General features: G+C 46.8%; 1 protein-coding gene across 15 annotated transcripts in view; it reads right to left on the bottom strand.

Annotated features, from left to right (window-relative positions):
* Positions 1–22,408, bottom strand: part of MTMR3 (myotubularin related protein 3) — a 233,500-nt gene that overhangs the window by 133,178 nt on the left and 77,914 nt on the right. For all 15 annotated transcript variants that reach the window (XR_013348063.1, XM_077835116.1, XM_077835112.1 and 12 more), the window contains one exon: positions 20,652–20,732. The gene's annotated coding sequence lies outside the window, so the exon portion shown is untranslated. The remainder of the gene's footprint in view (positions 1–20,651; positions 20,733–22,408) is intronic.

The following is a 22,408-nucleotide window of genomic DNA, read 5'->3' as shown; positions in this document are numbered from 1 at the left end:
CCATGCGCAAGGAAGGAGAGGCAAATACTGCACCTAGACCCTGTGTGGGCTTTCCCCAAACAGTTCAAACAGCATTGGTGCTCATCACTGATGGAAAACGAGTGAGGGCAGGAAGTACAGACTTTGAATCCCAACATCTTTGGCATATTCCAGTACCCAGACGCGGGTGCTGGAAGAGAGGTGGAGGCGATTACTTGGCGGGAAAACTGCCAAAGCAGTGTCCCAAGTTCTTAATCCTATAAAACTTCCAGGACCTAGAAAATTATTGCAAAAAACAATAAAATCCTAACTATGATCAAGAGTAAAAACAGTTTTCCTAAAAAGTTTGGAAAATGAGTCACCAAGGACAAGAGGCAAGCAGAAGCTCTGACTTGGACCATGCAGGGCTGCCCCGCCCGTCATTGCCTCTGGCAAAATCACGAGGTGGTACAAGGGTGCATGTGCGGACCGACAAGCAATACTACTTTGAAAAGCTCCAGCTCCGGGCGCACAACCCCTTAGTAGAATACAATAGGGACCATCCAGATGCCCATCCAACATAGGCTTTGGCTGGACCTGCAGATGGTTCTGGAAACTCGCACGGGAGGCACCTACAAGTGCGAATATGCAGAGGTCATTCAAAGAAGAATTATAGAAAGAAGATAAATCGGAGTGTGGAAATAATTGAGGCAATGCCTTGCTATCTACAGCAGGGAAATCCTCTTAAACCAATTACTTCCCCTTGCTGAGGAAATAACTGCTGGAATCTCAGTGTGGTTTTAGACCATCCGGCAGGACAACTGACATGATTTTCATTGCCCACCAATTCCAGGAAAAGTCTCAGGAGCAAAATCATGGCCTTCACTGATTTGACAAAAGCCTTAGACTCCCACATTTGATTTATTTGCACAAGCGTCCCGAAGCCTAGGACTCTCACTCAATATTGAGAAAACTAAAATGCTCCATCAGCCTGCCTCAGGCCTTGCACGTGACCCACAACAAATCACCATCGAGGGACAGACAGTCGAACACTTCTGCTACCTTGGTAGCCAACTTACTCAAAATACAAAAATCAACAAGTTAGATCCAGTGCAGAATCCATTGCGCAAGTGCTTCCTTTGGGAAATTGCTCCAGTGTGTTTTCATGGACAGTAACCTACGGCAGGACACCAAGATCCAGGTCTATAAGACAATTCTTATTCCAGCTCTCCTTTATGGATGCGAACCCTGGGTGACCTGTCGACAGCACCTCAAGAATATGGAGAGGTACCACCAACTATGCCTCCAGAAGATCCTTCGCATCAAGTGGGAAGATCTCTGCACTAACGCCAGCACCCTCACTGAAGCCAATGTCATCAGCATTGAAGCCATGATCCTCATGCACCAATTATGCTGGGCTGGACATTGTATGTGGATGGCAGACTCTCGCCTCCCAAAACAAGTCCTTTACTCTCAGCTCACCCATGGTCAGAGATCCTGAGGTGGTCAGACGAAACGCTACAAAGACACACTGAAAGCGTATCTGGGGCCGGTTTTGTTCAATATCTTCATAAATGATCTGGAGGATGGTGTAGATTGCACTCTCAGCAAATTTGCGGATGATACTAAACTGGGAGGAGTGGTAGATACGCTGGAGGGGAGGGATAGGATACAGAAGGACCTAGACAAATTGGAGGATTGGGCCAAAAGAAATCTGATGAGGTTCAATAAGGATAAGTGCAGGGTCCTGCACTTAGGACGGAAGAATCCAATGCACCGCTACAGACTAGGGGCCGAATGGCTAGGCAGCAGTTCTGCGGAAAAGGACCTAGGGGTGACAGTGGACGAGAAGCTGGATATGAGTCAGCAGTGTGCCCTTGTTGCCAAGAAGGCCAATGGCATTTTGGGATGTATAAGTAGGGGCATAGCGAGCAGATCGAGGGACGTGATCGTTCCCCTCTATTCGACACTGGTGAGGCCTCATCTGGAGTACTGTGTCCAGTTTTGGGCCCCACACCACAAGAAGGATGTGGGTAAATTGGAGAGAGTCCAGCGAAGGGCAACAAAAATGATTAGGGGTCTAGAACACATGACTTATGAGGAGAGGCTGAGGGAGCTGGGATTGTTTAGCCTGCAGAAAAGAAGAATGAGGGGGGATTTGATAGCTGCTTTCAACTACCTGAAAGGGGGTTCCAAAGAGGATGGCTCTAGACTGTTCTCAATGGTAGCAGATGACAGAACGAGGAGTAATGGTCTCAAGTTGCAGTGGGGGAGATTTAGATTGGATATTAGGAAAAACTTTTTCACTATGAGGGTGGTGAAACACTGGAATGCGTTACCTAGGGAGCTGGTAGAATCTCCTTCCTTAGAGGTTTTTAAGGTCAGGCTTGACAAAAGCCCTGGCTGGGATGATTTAACTGGGAATTGGTCCTGCTTCGAGCAGGGGGTTGGACTAGATGACCTTCTGGGGTCCCTTCCAACCCTGATATTCTATGATTCTAAGGTGACGGGGCAGTTTTTTGTTTTTTTTTGTTTTGTTTTTTTTAAACAGAAAGAAAGTTTATTGGTAACGCTTACAGAATTACCAAAGAAAACAAAACAACTATGTAACAAAACAACGCAATCAGAAGGTATAACACAGCAGCTTTCAGGAGGGAGAAGTGTTCAGGCTAGCCTGGGCCCAGAGCGGGGGGGGCTTCCTCGACACTCGTGGTCTTCCACCCTCCTGAGTTACCTGGTGGCCTAGAGCGGGGGGGCTTCCTCGACACTCGTGGTCTTCCACCCCCTCGAGTTACCCAGTGCCGCGCCCAGTGTCACCGATCCTCCCTCTCCTGAGAGTGCCCGGTAAGATGGGCAGTGACGGGGCAGTTCCAGAACAAGCAGGAATTTGCTGGAACCAGTTAAGGCAGGCAGACAAATTAGGACACCTGGAGCCAATTAAGAAGAAGCTGCTAGAAACAATTAGGACAGGCTGGCTAATCAGGGCACCTGGGTTTAAAAAGGACCTCACTTCAGTTAGAGAGAGGTGTGTGAGGAGCTGGGAGTGAGAGGATGTACTGCTGGAGGACTGAGGAGTTCAAGTGTTATCAGACACCAGGAGGAAAGTCCTGTGGTGAGGCTAAAGAAGGTGTTGGGAGGAGGCCATGGGGAAGTAGCCCAGGGAGTTGTAGCTGTCACCCAGCTGTTCCAGAAGGTACACTAGGCAGCTGCAATCCACAGGGCCCTGGGCTGGAACCCGGAGCAGAGGGCAGGCCTGGGTTCCCCCCAAACCTCCCAACTCCTGATCAGACACAGGAGGAGTTGACCTGGACTGTGGGTTCCACCAGAGGGGAGGTCTCTAGGCTGTTCCCTGACCTACATGGTGGATCAGCAGAGACTGCAGGGGTCATTCTTCTCTTTTTTCCCCATGCTGACCAGTGATGAGGTTATCTGAGTGAATGGCAGATTTGAGCCATGAAAGTGCTCAAACTGAGGGCTGCTGTGAATCTTTAAGGCAAGCAAATCTGCCAATAAACGCAGGACCCACCAAGGTAGAGGAGGAACTTTGTCACTACACACACACACACACAGAGTATAAGTTTTAAACAAACAATTTAATACGCACACAGTAATCATGGTTGTGAAGCTTGGTTGCGGTGGGGGAGTCATAGGGTGGGATATTTCCCAGGGAATGCCTTACTGCTAAATGATGAATTACCATTCAGCTGAGCCCTCAAGGGTTAACAGTGTTGTTAATGTAGCCTCACACTCTACAAGGCAGCACAAATGGAGAGAGGAGACACAGCATGGCAGAGAAAGACAGAGACACACATGCTGTGTGTGAGGGAGAGACAGACACACACTGCGCGTGTGTGAGAAAGATGCGCATTGCCCGTTAAAGTACACTGACCCCACTTTAAGTACACTGCCTTTTTAAATAGATCCGCAAGTTGAGACAGCAGCTGCTGCCTGCAAGCTCCCTCAGTCCTGAGCCCTGTCATATCCCCCCTGCTCTGTGGAGGTGGGATACCCTGATATTAGCACCCCTCTTCCCCTGCCCCACACAGCAAACAGGAGGTTCGCAGGAGCAGCACATGGCAGTGGGGTGTGGGACTGCTGAACTGCCTGGCAATTGATAGCCTGATGGGCAGCTGCCGCACAGGGAACTTAGCTGATGGGGGGCTGCCGGCCCACCCTGGTTCCAAGCCCCCACCAGCTAGCTCCAACAGGCTGTTCTTTCTGCAAGCAATGGACAAAGCAGGTGGCTGCCAAACAACATTTTATGGGACCATTGCACAACTTTAAATAAGCATGTTCTCCAGATTATCAGCCACGAAACAACGTCAACCGGGACGACGTTAAGTGAGGCGTTACTGTATGTGACTGAATGCACCCTGTATTCACACCATACACACTTTTATACTAATCTTTGTACAAAATATCCCTTATGAGGTATCATCTGAAAACTAATAACTCGCTGGTCAATAGTTTCATGGTGAAATATATCTAGCAACATGATATGTAAAGTTATGAATCCTCCCTCTATGATGCTGGTAGCACAGTACAAACCCATGTAGCCCTGATTAGGCAGGAGTGGTTAAGTTGGTCTATCTTAAACAAAGGAATGTTTATTTCAATTTACATATAAGTAGTAAACAGGGTCTTTGAGACTGCAAAAGCAAATCTGCATTTCAACATACACAGGGGAGAAGAAAGAGCATGGGGGCACCTTCACTCCAGACTCCATACATCCTTCTTTACTGTTTGAATAAACTGTGCTTTGAGGGGTAATCCTCAGAAGAACCTACTTCAAAGGGGGACGGGACTATAAAAGCGAGGGGCAAAACCACCCCAATCTATTTATCTCTCTTTCTTACTTTTTCAGCTAAGACGACAAAGGAACCAGTCCTTCGGAGTTTGGGGGCAGATCATGACTTGAGCTAGCAAACAGGAGCGGCTAACAGGTGACTTTTGTGAGGGAGTTCTCCAGGTGAAGGAGAAGCGATTATGTGACCCTTGAGGTAAGTCTGTCTGTAGTATGTGTGTACCTAGGGAGGTGGTAGAATCTCCTTCCTTAGAGGTTTTTAAGGTCAGGCTTGACAAAGCCCTGGCTGGGATGATTTAGTTGGGGATTGGTCCTACTTTGAGCAGGGGATTGGACTAGATGACCTTCTGGGGTCCCTTCCAACCCTCATATTCTATGATTTGAGTTTGTGGTGTGCTTGCTGCTTGACTGAAACGTGACCATGTAGTCTGTTTGGGGGACATGTGCTGACTGTGTGTGCTGAGCCTAGCGCTCTGCTAGGCAAGACTGAGAGCTTCTTGACGAGGCTTTGATCCCTAAGCCCCTTAACCCCCATCAACCCTTAACCAGGGGTGGGGCCACTCAGGAAGACCAGTGCTTTAAAAAGCCATCTCCTAAGTGGCCAGAGGAGCTAGTGAACAGGAGCAGCTATCAGGGGAGTTTTGCAAGGGAGTTTACAGGGAGAGTGTGAGGGGAGTAGATACACTTAACATTCCTTAAACTTCTTTAAGCTTAAAGCCAAAAACACCCCCTGATAAAAACAAAACAACAACAACAAAGAAACAAGCTTCAGGAGTAAAAAGAGAATGCAGGCAGAAGTGCAGCAACAGAGTGGGGTCTATCCAGTTTATTGCACCAAATGCAGCACGTAGGATTACCTGCCCTATGGGCAGGTGGCGTATGTATGCAGTCAGTGCAAGGAGCTCCTGGCCCTCAGAGACCATGTATGGGCTTTGGAGACCAGAGAGGCTGAACTGGAGATGAGATTTTCTGGGATTCAGTAGAACAGTCCCACCCCCGGTCTGAGAGCCTCTGTGGAGGACAACGGAAGTCTCAGGGAAAGAGAACATCCAACTGGAGCAGGGGGAAAGGATCCCATAGTTGGGACCCTCTTTCCAGATGATGTTGTGGTATCCTCTCGCATTGAGGATAATTCTCTGGGGGAGGGAACTCCGGTTATTATGAAGAGACAGGTATTAGTAATGGGAGATTTGATCATTAGAAACATAGGTTTGCGATGACCAGGAGAACCGCATGGTGACTTGTCTGCCTGGTGCAAAGATTGCGGATCTCTCGAGACATCTAGATAGACTTATGTGCAGTGCTGGGGAGGAGCCAGTGGTACATGTATGTGCCAATGACATCGGGAAGGACAGGAGAGAGGTCCTGGAGGCTAAATTTAGGCTGCTAGGTACAAGATTGAAGTCCAGGACCTCCATGATAGCATTCTCTGAAATGCTTCCAGTTCCACACACAGGGCCAGTTAGACAGGCAGAATTGCAGGGTCTCAATGCGTGGATGAGACAGTAGTGTAGAGAGGAGAGGTTTAGATTTATTAAGAACTGGGGAAACTTTTGGGAAAGGGGGAGCCTATACAGGAAGGATGGGCTACACCTAAACCAAAACTGGCTCCACCTAAACCAAAACAGATTGCTGGCACTTAAAAAGGTCATAGAGCAGTTTTTAAACTAAGGGCTGGAGGAAAGCCAGCAAATGCAGATGGGCACATGGTTCGGACAGAGACATCCCTTGGGGAGGAACTATTAATGGAGATTCTCTGTGCTACTAGGGAGGAGAGGATGGAAAATGATAAAATACAGGTAGGATCTGATGGAAAAACAGTCAAACGAAAAAAGTCCCATTCAATTACATCATGTAATGGCAGACAGCTGAAAAGTGATATATAAGCACTTTAAAAACACATCAATGCTAGAAGACTAAATAATAAGATGGCTGAACTAGGAGTGCTTCATATTAAATGAGGATATTGATAAAATAGGCATCACAGAAACTTGATGGAATGAGGATAATCAATGGGACCAGGGTACAAAATATACTGGAAAGACAGAACAGGTTGTGCCTGTGGGGAAGTGGCACTATATGTGAAAGAAAGCATAGAATCAAATGAAGTAAAAATCTTAAATGCACCAAACTACCATAGAATCTCCACAGATAGTTTAAAAAAAAAAAAAAAAAAAAAAAGGGGGGGGGGGGGGGGAGAGATAGCTCAGTGGTTTGAGCCTTGGCCTGCTAAACCCAGGGTTGTGAGTTCAATCCTTGAGGGGGCAATTTAGGGATTGGAGCAAAAATCGCGTGACCAGAGAGATTCATGTCTGTAATCAATCTCTCTGGTCACGCGATTACAGACCTGAAAGTTGCGATATTACAACAAAAAAACTTCAAATCCAGACTCCAGCGAGAGACTGTTGAATTGGAATTCATTTGCAAATTGGATACAATTAACTTAGGCTTGAATAGAGACTGGGAGTGGGTGGGTCATTATGCAAGGTAACCTATTTTCCCCTTGTTTTTTCCTACCCCCCCCTCCCCCGACGTTCTTGTTAAACCCTGGATTTGTGCTGGAAATGGCCCAACTTGATCATCATACGCATTGTAAGGAGAGTGATCACTTTAGATAAGTTATTACCAGCAGTAGAGTGGGGTGGGGGAGGTATTTTTTAATGCTTTGTGTGTATAAAAAGATCTTCTACACTTTCCACAGTATGCATCCGATGAAGTGAGCTGAAGCTCACGAAAGCTTATGCTCAAATAAATTGGTTAGTCTCTAAGGTGCCACAAGTACTCTTTCTTTTTAGATTTTCAGAAAGCCTTTGACAAGGTCCCTCACCAAAGGCTCTTAAGCAAGGTAAGTTGTCTTCAGAGAACAGGGAAGGTCCTCTTATGCATTGGTAACTAGATAAAGGATAGGAAACAAAGGGTAGGAATAAATGGTCAGTTTTCAGAATGGATAGAGGTAAATAGTGGTGTCCCACAGGGGTCTGTACTGGGACCAGTCCTATTAAAGATATTAATAAATTATCTGGAAAAAGGGGTAAACAGTGAGGTGACAAAATTTGCAGATGATACAAAACTACTCAAGATAGTTAAGTCCCAGGCACACTGCAAAGAGCTACAAAAGGGTCTCTCAAAACTGGGTGACTGGGCAACAAAATGGCAGATGAAATTTAATGTTGATAAATGCAAAGTAATGCACATTGAAAAACATTCCAACTATGCATAAGAATGGCCCTACTCTGTCATACCAAAGGTCCATCTACCCAGTATCCTATCTTCTGACGGTGGCCAGTGCCAAGTGCCTCAGAGGGAATAAACAGAACAAGTAATCATTCCCAGCTTCTGGCAAACTGAGGCTAGGGACACCATTCCTGCTCATCCTGGCTAATATCCATTGATGGACCTATCCTCCATGAATTTATCTAGTTCTTTTCTGAACCCTGTTATGGTCTCAGCCTTCACAACATCCTCGGGCAAGGACTTCCACAGGTTGACTGTGTATTGTGTGAAGAAATACTTCCTTTTATTTGTTTTAAACCTGCTGCATATTAATTTCATTTGACCCCTAGCTCTTGTGTTATGAGAAGGAGTAAATAACACTTCCTTATTTATTTTTTTTTCTCCACACCCATCATGATTTTATAGATCTCTCATATTCCCCCCCCTTAGTTGTCTCTTCCAAGCTGAAAAGTCCCCATCTTATTAGTCTCCCCTCATACAGAAGCCGTTCTATACCCCAATCATTTTTGTTGCCCTTTTCAGAACCTTTTCCAGTTCCAATATATCTTTTTTGAGATGGGGCGATCACATCTGCACACAGTATTCAAGATCTGGGCGTACCATGGATTTATATAGAGGCAACATGATACTTTCTGTCCTATTATCTGTCCCATTCTTAATTATTCCCAGCATTCTGCTTGCTTTTTGACTGCCAATGCACATTAAATGGATGTTTTCAGAGAACTACCCACAATGACTCCAAGGGTCACCAAATGAAATTAATAGGCAGCAGATTTAAAATAAAAGGAAGTATTTTTTCACACAACGCACAGTCAACCTGTGGAACTTCTTGCCAGAAGATGTTGTGAAGGCCAAGATTATAACAGGGTTAAAAAAAGAACTAGAGAAATTCATAAAGAATAGATCCATCAGTGGCTATTAGCCAAGATGGACATGGATGACATCCCTAGCTCTCAGTTTGCCAGAAGCTGGGAATGGGCGAGGGGATGATTACTTAATGATTATCTGTTCTGTTCATTCCCTCTGGGGCACCTGGCATTGACCACTGTCAGAAGACGGTATATTGGACTAGACGGACCTTTGATCTGATGCAGTATGGCCGTTTTTATGTTGCTGGGAATATGTGGTAAAGATTTTAAATCTTGATAAACCAGACTTGATTCAAGGTAGCTACTAGAAAGCATTTTATCCTTACTTCCCTTATAACAATTTCTGACTTATTACTTTATACTTGTACTCAATTTCTCTTTATAGTTTTCATTAAAAACTAAACATTTATTTAACTAATCCTGTTATGTTTAAACTGAATTGTCTGGTTACTCAAATTTAAAGAAGCAACCTGTTGTTCTTTCAGGAGCAATGGACCTCTAATATCTGAACTGCCCAGGAAAGAGCTGGACAATGCAGAACACGTTTCTGGGGAAAATCCAGGACTGGAAGTGTGTTGGGGTCACCCTGCAAGTGGTGGTGGAAGCCAGAGTTGACTGGAGTGTTGCTGTAAGGTTGCAGTTCCACACAGATACTATGGGTGTGACCTGCATGCTCTTGGCTATTTGTGAGGGGCCTAAGTTGGCAGCTACAGCAGCAAAGCATTGTGAGGCACCCAAGGTTGCAGGGCAGGTGTTGATAAAATCCCACACTAGTCTGGACTGCACTCCAGAATGTGATATCCTTATTTGTATTATAGCATCTAGGAGCTCCAGTAATAAGATGAGGACCACATTATCCTAGAAGCTGTATAAACACCAAGTTCTCAAAGCTGAGAAAATGTATGACAAAACTGACTGGGAGGAAAATTTTACACAGAAAAATGTGAATGAAAATCGGGAATTCTTTAAGAGTTTGTTTCATGGCCAAAAAACCCATGATTCCACAATCAAGAAAGAGGAGAAATTTTTAGCTAAAAGCCCATCCTAGTTCAGTGGTGACCTGAAAGCAGAAATTAGAAATGAAAAAGCAATTAATAGGAAAAATGGGAAATACATAACTTCTAATTTATATTGGTTGTTATGAGGTGTGAAAAATGGATAAAGAAAGCTAAAGACGTGGAAAATCATGCCTGCCAGGGTTAAGGACAATAAGAAGGAGAAACAAAAGAAATTGTTACTAGATGGAGAATTTTATTAACAATGCAGAAATTAGAGAAACTTTTTAGTGTTAATAAATATTTTTGTTCTGTATCTGGAAGTAAGCAGGATGATGTACTTATTTCATATGAAGATGAAGTACTTTTCAGTCCATTAGTAACTTAAGAGGATATTCAGAGTTTAAAACCAGAAAGGATAAATAGATCTAGTCTGACCTCTTGTATATTAAACTTTAAATTTCACCCAGTTACACCTGTATTGTACTTAATAACTTGCTAAAGCGTATCTTCGTCAGAAAGGCATCCAGATGGAGAATCCACCAATTCCCTTGGTAGTTTCCCAATGGTAATTACCTTCACTGTTAAAATTTTTTTGCCTTATTCGAATTTGTCTGGCTTCACGTTCCAGACACTGGTTCTTGTTATGCCTTTCTTAGCAGCATCCCCTTTATCAAGATCTTTCCAGGTCCTGAGCAACAGATCAATTTTTGGAGTACAGGTAGAGATGAAAACCTTTCTTTATTTCTTCTTTATTTAGTAAGTGCCTATCCCAATAGCTCTATGCAGTTAACTAAATACATAAAATCAAGGACAAAAGATCCAAAAAGTGAAAAACCTATTCAGCTGAATCTAAAACCACTTAACTAAATAATGACCTTGCTTGTTCAACCACCCCTGCATCACCAGTGGTAGTCGATAGATAGATTGGGGGCTAAATCTGGATGGCCAGATGCTTTTGAATGGACCACAAAACCTTATTGTTCACTTATTTGTTATTACTGCAGTGTGAAAAATGTTTCTCCAGAATCTGAGCCTTAACCAAGAAATTTGGACCTTGACAAAATAGTTGACCATCCCTGCCTCAATCCATCTCCCAACAAAAGAAACTGAGCACAGTATACCCTGCTGCATATCCTGAATGTCAAAAGAGAAGATGAGTCATGATGCTAAACTCTGCTCATATCAAGGAGATTGGGGTGCCTCACGAGTGCCTGGTCCTAGGAGGGGATTTTAATACCACCTCGAGGAGCGAGACAGCTCGGGGACCGAGCAGAGCCCGGCCGCCGCGGACACCCTCCGGGAGATAGTTAAACATCACTCCCTAGTGCACATCTGGCGTGACCACCACCCAGATGACACTTCCACGTTCACCTTTGTCCGAGTGGAAGCCCATCAGTCGAGCCACTCCCGGTTGGACGGCATTTATTTATCACAGTTCCATCTCTCATGAACCCACTCCTCCAGCATTCGGCTGGCCCCATTTTCTGATCATCACCTAGCCACCGTGACAGCCTCTCTCTGTGGGGAGAGGCCGGGGCCGGCCCATTGGCATTTTAACAACAGCCTGTTGGAGGATGAAGGCTTCGTGACGTGTTCCGGGAATTCTGGCTGGCCTGGCGAGGGCAGCGGCGTGCCTTTCACTCGGCGCGGTGATGGTGGGACCTAGGGAAGGTGCGCACCCGGCTTTTCTGCCACGACTACACCCGGGGCACCAGCCGACGGAGAAATGCGGCGATAGAGCAGTTGGAATAGGAGGTCTTAGAGCTGGAGAGGCGTTTGGCCGCCAGACTTGAAGACCCGCTCCTCTGCTGAGCGTGCTGGGAGAAGCGGGAGGAGCTCCACGCCCTCAAGGACCATCGGGCCCGGGGCGCCTTTGTTCGATCCCGCATCCGCCTCCTTCGGGAGATGGATCGCGGCTCCCGCTTCTTCTATGCCCTGGAGAAAATGAGGGGGGCCAAGAAACACATCACCTGCCTCCTGGCAGAAGACAGCACCCCGCTCACGGAACCAGCGGAGATGTGCAGGAGGGCCTGAACCTTCTACGCAAGTCTTTTCTCCCCAAATCTGACCGACCCTAGCGCTTGCAGAGTGCTTTGGGAGGAGCTCCCTACGATCAGCGCGAGCGACCGAGACCTGCTAGAATTGCCTCTCACTCTGACCAAGTTCTCAGAAGTCCTCCGTCGTATGCCCACTAATAAGGCTCCAGGCATGGACGGGCTGATTGTGGAGTTCTACCGTGTGTTTTGGGATGTCCTCGGCCCAGAGCTAGTCACCGTCTGGGCAGAGTCTCTGCAGAGCGGGGTCCTCCCTCTTTCGTGCAGGCGAGCCGTGCTTGCCTTATTGCCAAAGAAGGGGGACCTCTGCGATTTACGAAATTGGCGTCCCGTCTCGCTCCTCAGCATGGACTACAAAATCGTAGCGAAAGCAATCTCGCTGCGGCTAGGGTCTGTGCTGGCGGACGCGATCCACCCAGACCAGACCTACACCGTCCCAGACCGCAGTATCTTTGATAACCTATTTATGGTTCTGGACCTTTTGGAACTCGGGCGTAGAGACGGTGTTTCATTCGCCCTCCTGTCCCTAGATCAGGAGAAGGCATTCGATAGGGTGGACCACGGGTACCTCCTGAGCACTCTGCAGGCGTTTGGCTTCGGACCCCAGTTTGTGGGTTTTCTCCGGGTGCTGTATACTTCCGCAGAGTGTCTGGTTAAGCTCAACTGGACCCTGACCAAACCGGTCAGCTTCGGGCGAGGAGTACGGCACGGGTGCCCCCTCTCGGGCCAACTGTACGCTCTGGCAATCAAACCCTTCCTCTGTCTCCTCCGCAGGAGGTTGACAGGGTTGGTGCTGCAGGAGCCGGAGCTGCAGCTGGTCCTGTTGGTGTACGCCGACGACGTGCTCCTCATGATCCAGGACCCCGGCGACTTGGGGCGGGTGGAGGCTTGCCAGGCCATCTATTCGGCAGCCTCCTCTGCCTGGGTCAACTGGGTCAAGAGCTCTGGCTTGGCGGTAGGAGACTGGCGGCAGGCGAGCTCCCTCCCACCCGCGCTTCAGACCATCCGGTGGAGCGTGGGTCCGCTGCTCTACCTCGGCGTTTACCTTTCTGCCACGCATCCCTCTCCGCCGGAAAACTGGGAAAATTTAGAGGGCGGGGTGATAGAGCGGCTCTGGAAATGGACGGGACTACTCCGATGTCTCTCCCTCCGAGGGAGAGCGCTGGTGCTTAATCAACTAGTCCTGTCCATGCTCTGGTACCAGCTCAACCCCCCTGGTCCCGGCCCCGGGTTTCCTGACCAACCTCCGGTCATCAATTCTGGGGTTCTTTTGGTCAGGAACGCACTGGGCCCCTGTAGGGGTTCTTCGTCTACCCCTGAAGGGAGGAGGACAGGGCCTGAAGTGTCTACACACTCAGGTCCGTGTCTTCCGCCTCCAAGCCCTACAGAGGCTCCTGGTGCAGGCAGTTTGGCATGGAGCACATTGGCACACGCCATCCTGCGCCACATCTGAGGGCTCCGATATGACCGGCAGCTCTTTTATCTCTGTCCGGGAGGTTTTCCGCGAGACCTCTCAGGGCTGCCGGTCTTCTACCAGGACCTCCTCCAGACTTGGAAACTGTTTTTAACGACCAGGTCCGTGGCGGCCACCGAGGAGGTAGATCTCCTCGCAGAGCCCCTGCTGCACAACCCCCAGCTCTGTGTGCAGGTGGCAGAGTCCCGCTCGGTGCGCCAGAGCTTGATCCTGGCAGAAGTCATGAGAGTCCGAGACCTCCTGGACTACGACCAGGGAGACTGGCTGGATCCCCTTACGCTCGCCCGGCGCATGGGGCTCTCCAGACCTCGCACCCCCCCGGCGCATACTTAAGGAGGCGAAGGCCGCTTTACCGCCCACTGCTCAAGCTTACCTCGACCAGGTCCTGGTCAAGGGCACGCTCCGCCCACCCTCCACCCCAGGCCCACCAGACCTTTTCATCAGGCCTCCTGCCCCGTGGACCCAACTGACCCCGCCCTTCACCGTGAGCCAGCTGCACGAGCTGCAGCCGGTGTGCTTCCAGACTGCGCCAAGGAAACATCTATACATGCTCGTGCTCCACACCCTTCACGTCCTCATCCTCGCGTCCCGCCCCCATACAAAATGGCGGGATTTCCTGCTACCTCTGGAGGGTGAGGAGCCCCGGTGGGCCAGCCTATATTCTGAGGCCTGCTGGTGATATCAGTTGACAACTCCTTCATGGAGCCTTGAGAATGGTCGTGTACTTGGTGTGGTTCACCCCTACCCCAGACACCTGCCCCTTTTGTGGCGTGAGGGAAACCCTGGAGGACATACACTTGGAGTGTGCTAGGCTGCAGCCCCATTCCAGCTTCTCACAAATATTTTATTATGTTTTTGGTTGCACTTTTCCCCTCACCTTTTTATTTATGCACTCCTTATCGCGGTCCCACAAAGTCACAGAACCTCCTGGTCAACCTCCTCCTGGCCCTGGCAAAAATGGCCATCTATAAAACCAGGGTGAGCAGGTTGGCCAGTGGAGTCTCCTGTGACTGTGGGGCCTATATCTGATCCTCCGTCCATTCACTTATGTGGGCAGAGTTCCTCTGGGCGGTGTCCACTGACTCTCTTGAAGCCTTTGAGGAACAGTGGGCGCTGTCCAGGGTTCTCTGCTCGGTGTCCCTGTCCAGTTCCCTTCGTTTGACCCTTTGACCACACTCCTGTCCCTGTTATTTCATTAGTTGTCCCCCAGATTTATTTGGTGTCCAGGTCCTGTGGATCCCCCTCTTAGGCTGGGGGGGGGGGGGGAGGAAGATCCTTTAGCAGTGTGCGGGTTTTGCCCACCCACTTCCCAGATCCCAACAGGATTACTCTCCTGTAGCCATCTGGCCTGACCCTGTCACAAAATTTATTTTTAAAAACCTACCAAATTAAATGATTTATATGAAGAAAAATGTGATCTAATAACTCTTTTTCATCGCTAACTATTAAGGTCCTAAAATCCAGAGTGAGCTATTAGTCTGAAATTACTTCAGCTATCACTAAAAGCAAATTCCCTCACAGCCTGACTGTAACAATTATACTGGTTGAACTTAGCAATTGCTATAGGCTACAAAACAACTTCCCTGTGGGTGAGGTAATGTCTTTTATTGGATCAACTTCTGTCAGTGAGAGACACAAGCTTTTGAGCTACACAGAGCTCTTCCTCAGGTTTGGGAAAGGTACTTAGGCCATGTCTGCACTGGCACTTATGTCGGAAAAACTTTTGTTGCTCAGGGGGTGTGAAAAAACACACCCCTGAGCAACGTAAGTTTTGCCGGCATAAGTGCTCATGTCCACAGCGCTATGTCAGTGGGAGATGCTCTTCCGTGGACATACCTACTGCCACTCATTGAGCTTGTTTTATTAGGCTGATGGAAGACCTCTCTCTCCCGTCAGCATAATGCAGCTAAAGGAGCGCTCTTACAGCAGTACAGCTGCATTGGTACAGCTATACCGCTGTAAGCCTGTAAGTGTAGACATGGCCTTAGAACAGTGGCCCCCAAACCACCCCGATCAATGGGAGCTGGGGGGGGGAGGCGCGGTGCCTGCAGGACAGAGCCGCTGGCACGCCTTCACCTTGGAACCAGACTTGCTGCAGCCTGTCTTAGCACCCCGACGGCACCGCTGACCGGGAGCGCCCAGGGTAAACCTGCACCCCAATCCCCTGCCCCAGCCCTGAGCCCCCGCATACCCCAACCCCCTCATCCCCGGCCCCACCCCGCAGCCTGCACCCCCAGCCCAGAGCCCTGACCTCCTCCAGCACCCCAACCCCAGCCCAGAGCCCTGATCCCCTCCTGTACCCCAACTCTGTGCCACAGCCCTGAGTCCCCCAAACCCAGAGCCCCCTCCTGCACCCCAAATTCCTCATCCCCAGCTCCACCCCAGAGCCTGAACCCCCAGCCCACACCCCAACCCCCTCATCCCCAGCTCCATTTTCAATCTTCTCTATATCAACTTCTCCTTCTCCCCTCAACCCTGTACCTGCGACCACTCTTCCATTTAGTAGTCTGAAAATCACAGGGTGGTTGTGGCCGCCTGATACCTGTTTACAAACCTCCTCAGAGCTGTGACCCCCATTTTGAGAAAGAATGCTTCTTTTAGAGGCCAACAGCCAAGCTGTGTCTCCCCCCCCACCCCCCATGCCATTAACTGGCCTTAACACTTGCATTTATGTAGAACATAAGTATAGTTTAGTTATACTTCACAACAACCCTATGGAAAAGGTAAACAGCATTACCTCTATTTTACATATGAGAGAAAGGAGGCTCATAGATGTTAACTGACTTACCCAAAGGCCACCCCAGCCCCCATTGTCGTAGGCGCTGTCCAAACACAGACCACAAAGATGGTCCCTGCCCCAAAGCGTGTATATCTACAGACCCACACCTAGTCCATTACACTCCAAGGCCTCTCAAGCGGGCACTTCAACACTCAGAGTGGGACTTTCAAAAGCACTCAGCACTGGTCTAACTCTACCATTAAAGCCAATAGTAAAACTCCCAAATATTTCAATGGAAGTAGTGCTTGGCCCATGCTCAGCACTGTTGAAAATCCTAAACAGAGTTAATATTGACTTTCCTCACACAGGGGCTGTAAGAGTAGATTTGTTAATGTATTAATGAATGGTTAACATGTCTGTAACTGTCCTGATCTTATATATTTACTTCAAAAACAGTGTGCTTGTTTTATTCCCTTAAAGAATTGTCTCTGGCTAAGGAATTTATTTTTGTTTTGAGATTTCCTTTAACAGTTGTGTTAAGTGGAAGAGATGCTGAGCCTCTTGGCTAATCTAAGATGGTCTTTCAAAATTGTACACCTAGAGGGCTGCTGAGCCTGGGTCATCATGTAGTCTACAGTAGTGGTGTCCTACATGTGGCCCTTGTGACTAAATCGTTACCCAGAAGAAGTTCAGAAGAAAATATGTATTTGAAAGCAACTTGAAAATGTGCTCCCTGAGCTGTGTCCTGTGATTTTTGAACTACAGTGTTTAAATCAGCCTCTATGGAGAGGAGGATGGTGGCACCACTTCCTTAACTGCCTCTTGCACATAACCCCAGCAGGAGCTCTGGTGCACGGGAGCTGAAAGCACTCACAACTACTGTTCCTTCCCTGTTGCAGCACCTCATCAGCTTCCCTGAAGGCCACGAGCTGCACTGCAGGAGAGTGCAGGTGGTTCCATTGCCTGATTCTTGCCAATCTGTGAGTGCCCCAGAGAGAGCAGGATAGTTCTCACTGATCCTATGGGAGCTACTAGCAAAGGATGGCTCCACCTTCCCAACACAAACTACAGTAAAGCAGGGCAGCACATGGAAAGAGAAAAAGAGATGCTGAGAAACAACACCTTGATTTTGTGTGTCAGTTCTGGCACAAGTCAGAGCAGCCTGGGGTCTGTTCTAATTTAGAACAGCTGGCTATGGTCCCTGTGACGGAACATGCCTGCCCCGCACTGGTACTGCAGGGGTTAACTCCTCCCTTTGGGACAAGGAGGCCATGCCCCCTCAGCCCTGCTGGGCATGCTCCAGCTGGAGACCAGGTATAAAAGGGAGCAGCCCAGCTCATTCTGGGTGGACTGCTGAGAAGGGAGGATGCACATTGCAAGCTCCAGCCTGAAAACTGCAGAGGCCCCGGCGACAGATGCCGAGGTGCCAAAACCCAGGCGGACACCCAAAGAGCGTTGGAGTTGCTGAGAGCTGCACGAGCTGATGGAGCCCACACACCCTGACAACATCTGGACCACTGTACCAGGGACAGGGTAGGAAGTAGCTCAGGGGGATTACTCATTGTGCTGGGTGGCATCAGCGTGCTTTGGTTATATTCCCCCCTGCCAGGGCCCTGAGCTGGTACCTGGTGGAGCAGGGAGAGCCCAGATCCCCCTACCCTGGCTACCACCACCCCCCTAGGCGGTGGCCCACTCCCCCAACAGGGCACTAGGGCACTCAGCCCTGCTGAAGAGGGCAGCCATATCGACTTTGGCTGCTAGACCACAAAGAGATATTGACTCCAGACAGAAGGTCACTCTATCCCGATAGGGAGGCTGGCTGTATTGACTCCGGCCAGCTGAAGCAGCCGCGTTTCGCTGGCCTTGGCAGCGGTCCCCGGACAGCCAGAGCAGCCGCAGTCCCTGGCTGGAGCAGCTGCTGTCCACGGTCCCCAGCAGCTGGTGTCACTGTCCCCGGGTTCCCCCAAGCAGGGGTCCCTCCTGGCTGTCCCGCCCCCAGCAGCAGCTCCCTGGATGCCCCGCACCCAGCAGCAGCCCCCAACACCTCCCCCAAGATTTAATCACAAGTATTTCTAGTATAAATCATGGACAGCTCATGGGTTGTGAATTTTTGTTTATTGCCCATGACCTGTCCATGACTTTTTCTAAAAATACCCATGACTAAATTGTAGTCTTATATATAGACTCTGGCCATTTGGCCACGCAGCCTGCACCTGAGGACAACCATCTAGATTTTGGCCATTGGGTCACACTGCCTGGAAGAAGAGGGCAACCATATTCACTTTGGCCATTAGGCCACACTACCCCGAGACCCAGAGTGATCACGCAGACTTAGCTGTGGGGCTACAACAACTCTTACCCCATCCCAAAAGGGGATTGGGCACACCTGCTCTACGACAGTCCCCAAGAGACAAGGAGGGAAACAAATATGCAGGCACTACACCCTCTGGGAATGCCATCACATTAGGTGAATCACCAGCAGAAAACTTGTGGGGAATGGTGGGGTGGGTTCAGCTTCCTTTGTACCATCTGAGGGATGCAAATGGAGAAAAGTGGGCCAGAGAATCTGTCCAAAAGTATTGACTGTGGCCCCTTGACCTTTCTGAATTAATATGATTGACCCTCTGGCTGAAAAATCTGAACACTACTAGTTTACAGATCCAGGTTACAGAAAACTGTGTTAAATCACTATGATCAGAATTGATTTAGCAGTTCTCACTATGAATGAATTAAATGATGAATTAAACAGATGAATTAAACAGTGAGCAGGTTTTCAATAAAGTGTCATATGCCTGGAAACAAGCAACATATTTCTTAGACACTAGAAGTAGGATCCTGAACTGTAAAATAAATAGCTGAAAAAGATTTGGCTGTAAAAATTATCAGCAATACTCTGAAAATGAAACCTTGTTTCTGTGAACTCTAGTCTTCTCTCAACAGGCAGCTTTGTTGGATTTCACTGATGGCAATCCACACATCATGCCACATTCCAGGGCAATTCAGTACAGAATGAGATTAGCACAAACCGTTCAAAGAAATCCATTCTCAAGACCACCTTTCACACAGGACCTGAGTTAATCTTCCCTGATTAGTAACTGAATGGAGTAAAAGTTCCAGTCTAGTTTAACTACAGCTAGCAAATCTCCAGTAGTTTACTGTGCGTTAATAACATTTCCCCCAAATCAGATGAAAATTCTCCAATATAGTTTAGGTCCTGACTGTTCAAGAAAACTTGACTCTCAAGTTCAAATCCCTATTCCTAGACAGCTGGTTGCTAGTAAAACTAATCCTTGTTCTTAAAAATAAAACTTCATTCTGGGGCTCACCAGTTCTGACAATCAAAAGGATATAAAGTTTTCAAAGTATGGGGCTATCCTTTCTACTGTAAGTAAGGTGTTTATGTTTATGTTTCTTCTGTTACCTTCTCCATCTGCATGTCCTAGCTGAAAGAGCAAGACGCCTAGTAAAGTTTATACTCTCATATTTAAAAGATATCTGCTTAGTGTTGAGAGCAAAGGAAAGTAAGAGAGAAATAAAAAGAGACAGAGACCCCAGTATTTAATATCCTTTCCCTTCCTTCCCTGCACCTGAATTTCATTATTTTGACATTAATAGATTTTGTACTACCCACAAAATTTCCAGTGTGATACATATTTTTGTTCTAACAACCTGTAAGTGTACTGTAGAAGTTGCAGGTAGGAAACTGAAGGTTTTGATTAAAAAAAAAAAAAAAAAGTGGCAAGGTGGGCACATTAAGCACTCCAGGAGATGGTTTGGGTTTTATCTAATGCCATGTCTGCACTAGCAAGCTTACAATGGCACAGCTGTACCGATGAGAACCTCTCCCACCAACATAGCGCTGTGCATACTACCCCTTATGCTGGCAAAACTTATGTCACTCAGGGGGGTGGGTTTTTTCCCCCGCACAGATGAGCGACATAAGTTTTGTCGACATAAGTGGTAGTGTAGACATGGCCTAAGAGGCAGGTGAGACAACTGACACTGGGTAGAGAATAAATCTTTTTTTACCCTCTTTTACATGAGTGCAGAGATGGCTTGAAATTATTTTTGAGAGGGGCTTGAATTTCCAGTTTCCCCTCCCAGCAACCCTTACCAGTAACTGTCCTACTGCACTCTCCCTGATGTCTACCACTGCATCTAAAATTCGCTGAATGATTCTGCAAAACTGTTCAGCAGTGAAGTGGTTAGCACTACTGACATTTATGTTGCCATCTTTAGATTTCTCTGTTAATACAGACTCAGGAAAACTATACTGGTTCACATTTGGAAAAATTTTTTCACAGCCAAAAGGGCTAGAAAACTTTTTTTAAAGTGGAAGATTCTGGAGCACAATTCTGTGGTAAGTTCCACAGTTGCAAAAAAAGAAACCAAACAAACAGAAAAAAAAAAAAGCTACTGGATCCTGCCCAATGTCTTAGGATGTTGACCTTCGTTTGCCTCTTATTTCTTGAACAGACTAATCAATCATAGCTGTGCAAACCAGCAGCAAAACTTGTCTAGATAAAAATCTATAAACTTACCAAATAGTGATAGGTAACAAATGAGTGTTCTTTGTCCCAGCAAGTTTCAGATGTTGTTTTTCTGACACTTCACCTTGAAAGCTGCAAAAATCAAAGACAGTGCTTTAAAAGTCTTCAATCAAAAAAGCATTTTTTATTTCAAAAACAGGCTATTAAAACAAACTCAGTTACCACACATCTTCCCAGTTTAAAAATGAAAAAGTCAACAACTGCTAGCTACTGGATGAAACTTCATAACTAGCCAGATCTCAATATACCTGAAGGTGGCTGAGGTAATATCTTTTACCGGACCAACTTCTATTGGTGAAAGCAACAAGCTTTGAAGGGGTCATATAGATTTATGAAGAACACAGAGTTCCGGGTAAAGTCTGACTCTTGAAAGGGAATGGGTCAGAAAAGCTGCCCATAAGGTTTCTCAACTGTTTTTCAACCCTCTTCCCAACAGGGAAGTATCAGAAGATATTATTCAGCAACAGGCTTTAGGAAAGCTAATATCTACACCAGACCCAACCTCTCTTTGTACAGAAATCTTACAATAGATTTGGCTTTTTACCAAAAAATTAAAAAACAAAAACTATTAATGGGAGAGGACGTACTGCATCAGATTGGTAGCCAATTAATCTGTTATCTTCTCTTTGACCATGCCTAGTACCAGATGTATTAGAGAGTGTAAGAAACCCGAAAGTGGCCAATTATGTCCATATAAGAAGTTTCTTCCTAATCCCAATTTTTTTAAGTTACCTAAAGTTGTGCAAACAGATAGCTTTCAATGTAAAATATTTTTGCCCCACTTATGCAAAAGCCCAGCCTTTATAGGGAGGAAAGGTCTAATCTACATAGGAATGAGGCAATGACTTCACCTAGGATCCACAGGCATCTTTCATCAAATTTGAATGACTACTCTGACAACTGAAATCACATGAGGCTAAAAAACTGTATGCTAAATTGAATACTAGAACCCCAAAATTAAAACTCCTGTCTCAAACCAGCCATTTCTAGAAGTATGCAAGTACCAAACAGATGGAATACCACTTCCATGCACCCAGTGAACTGCTTGTGTTCTTTACAATAACTTGGAAACCACCCTAATGGCATGCCAGGGACGTATGAACAAGGAAAATCAAAATTAAACAAAAATACCATTCTACCAATGGTAACAGTCTATCAATGTGACATTATATCAATGGACATATACCCCTCAATTAGATTCTAGCTAAAAATCTCTATTTTCTTATATATGCATTGTCTAAATTAGTTAGTGGTTTGAACAGGAAAGAATAAAAAAAGAAAATACTTTCAGTTCACAAAAAACAGGGATATCTAATTTTAGGTCTGAGGTGCTGTGAGGAGAGAAAACTGAAAAACAAAAATAAAAAGACAAACATAGGAGCAAAGTCTATCAAGCACAAGGATTTTTAAAACAGTATGTAGTCAATGCACTTTAGAGAAGAACACAGATTTACATTAACTTTTAGCTACAATAAAAAAAATCTTGCAGTATCAATGTTTTATCTTGATAGTAGATAAAAGAGGATAAATGTGTCACTAATAATCACAATTGTTAAAACACAATTAAAGTAAAGGTTAAAGTAAGATACTGAGAAACTGTATTTTATTATGCCTTGCACAATTGAGCAAAACTGCAGGTTAATTTCCAATTCCAGGGTCTTTATGATTGATGATGGTTAGCAGTGACATATGAAGCAGAATTAACACAGCCTGATTAGCAAGTCAAGCTTACTGCACAAAGCTCACTT

Source organism: Eretmochelys imbricata, chromosome 15, assembly GCF_965152235.1.
Source record: "Eretmochelys imbricata isolate rEreImb1 chromosome 15, rEreImb1.hap1, whole genome shotgun sequence".
Taxonomy (NCBI): Eukaryota; Metazoa; Chordata; order Testudines; family Cheloniidae; genus Eretmochelys; species Eretmochelys imbricata.
The sequence above is the reverse complement of the archived record's forward strand: the minus strand, read 5'-3'. Positions and strand labels throughout refer to the sequence as shown.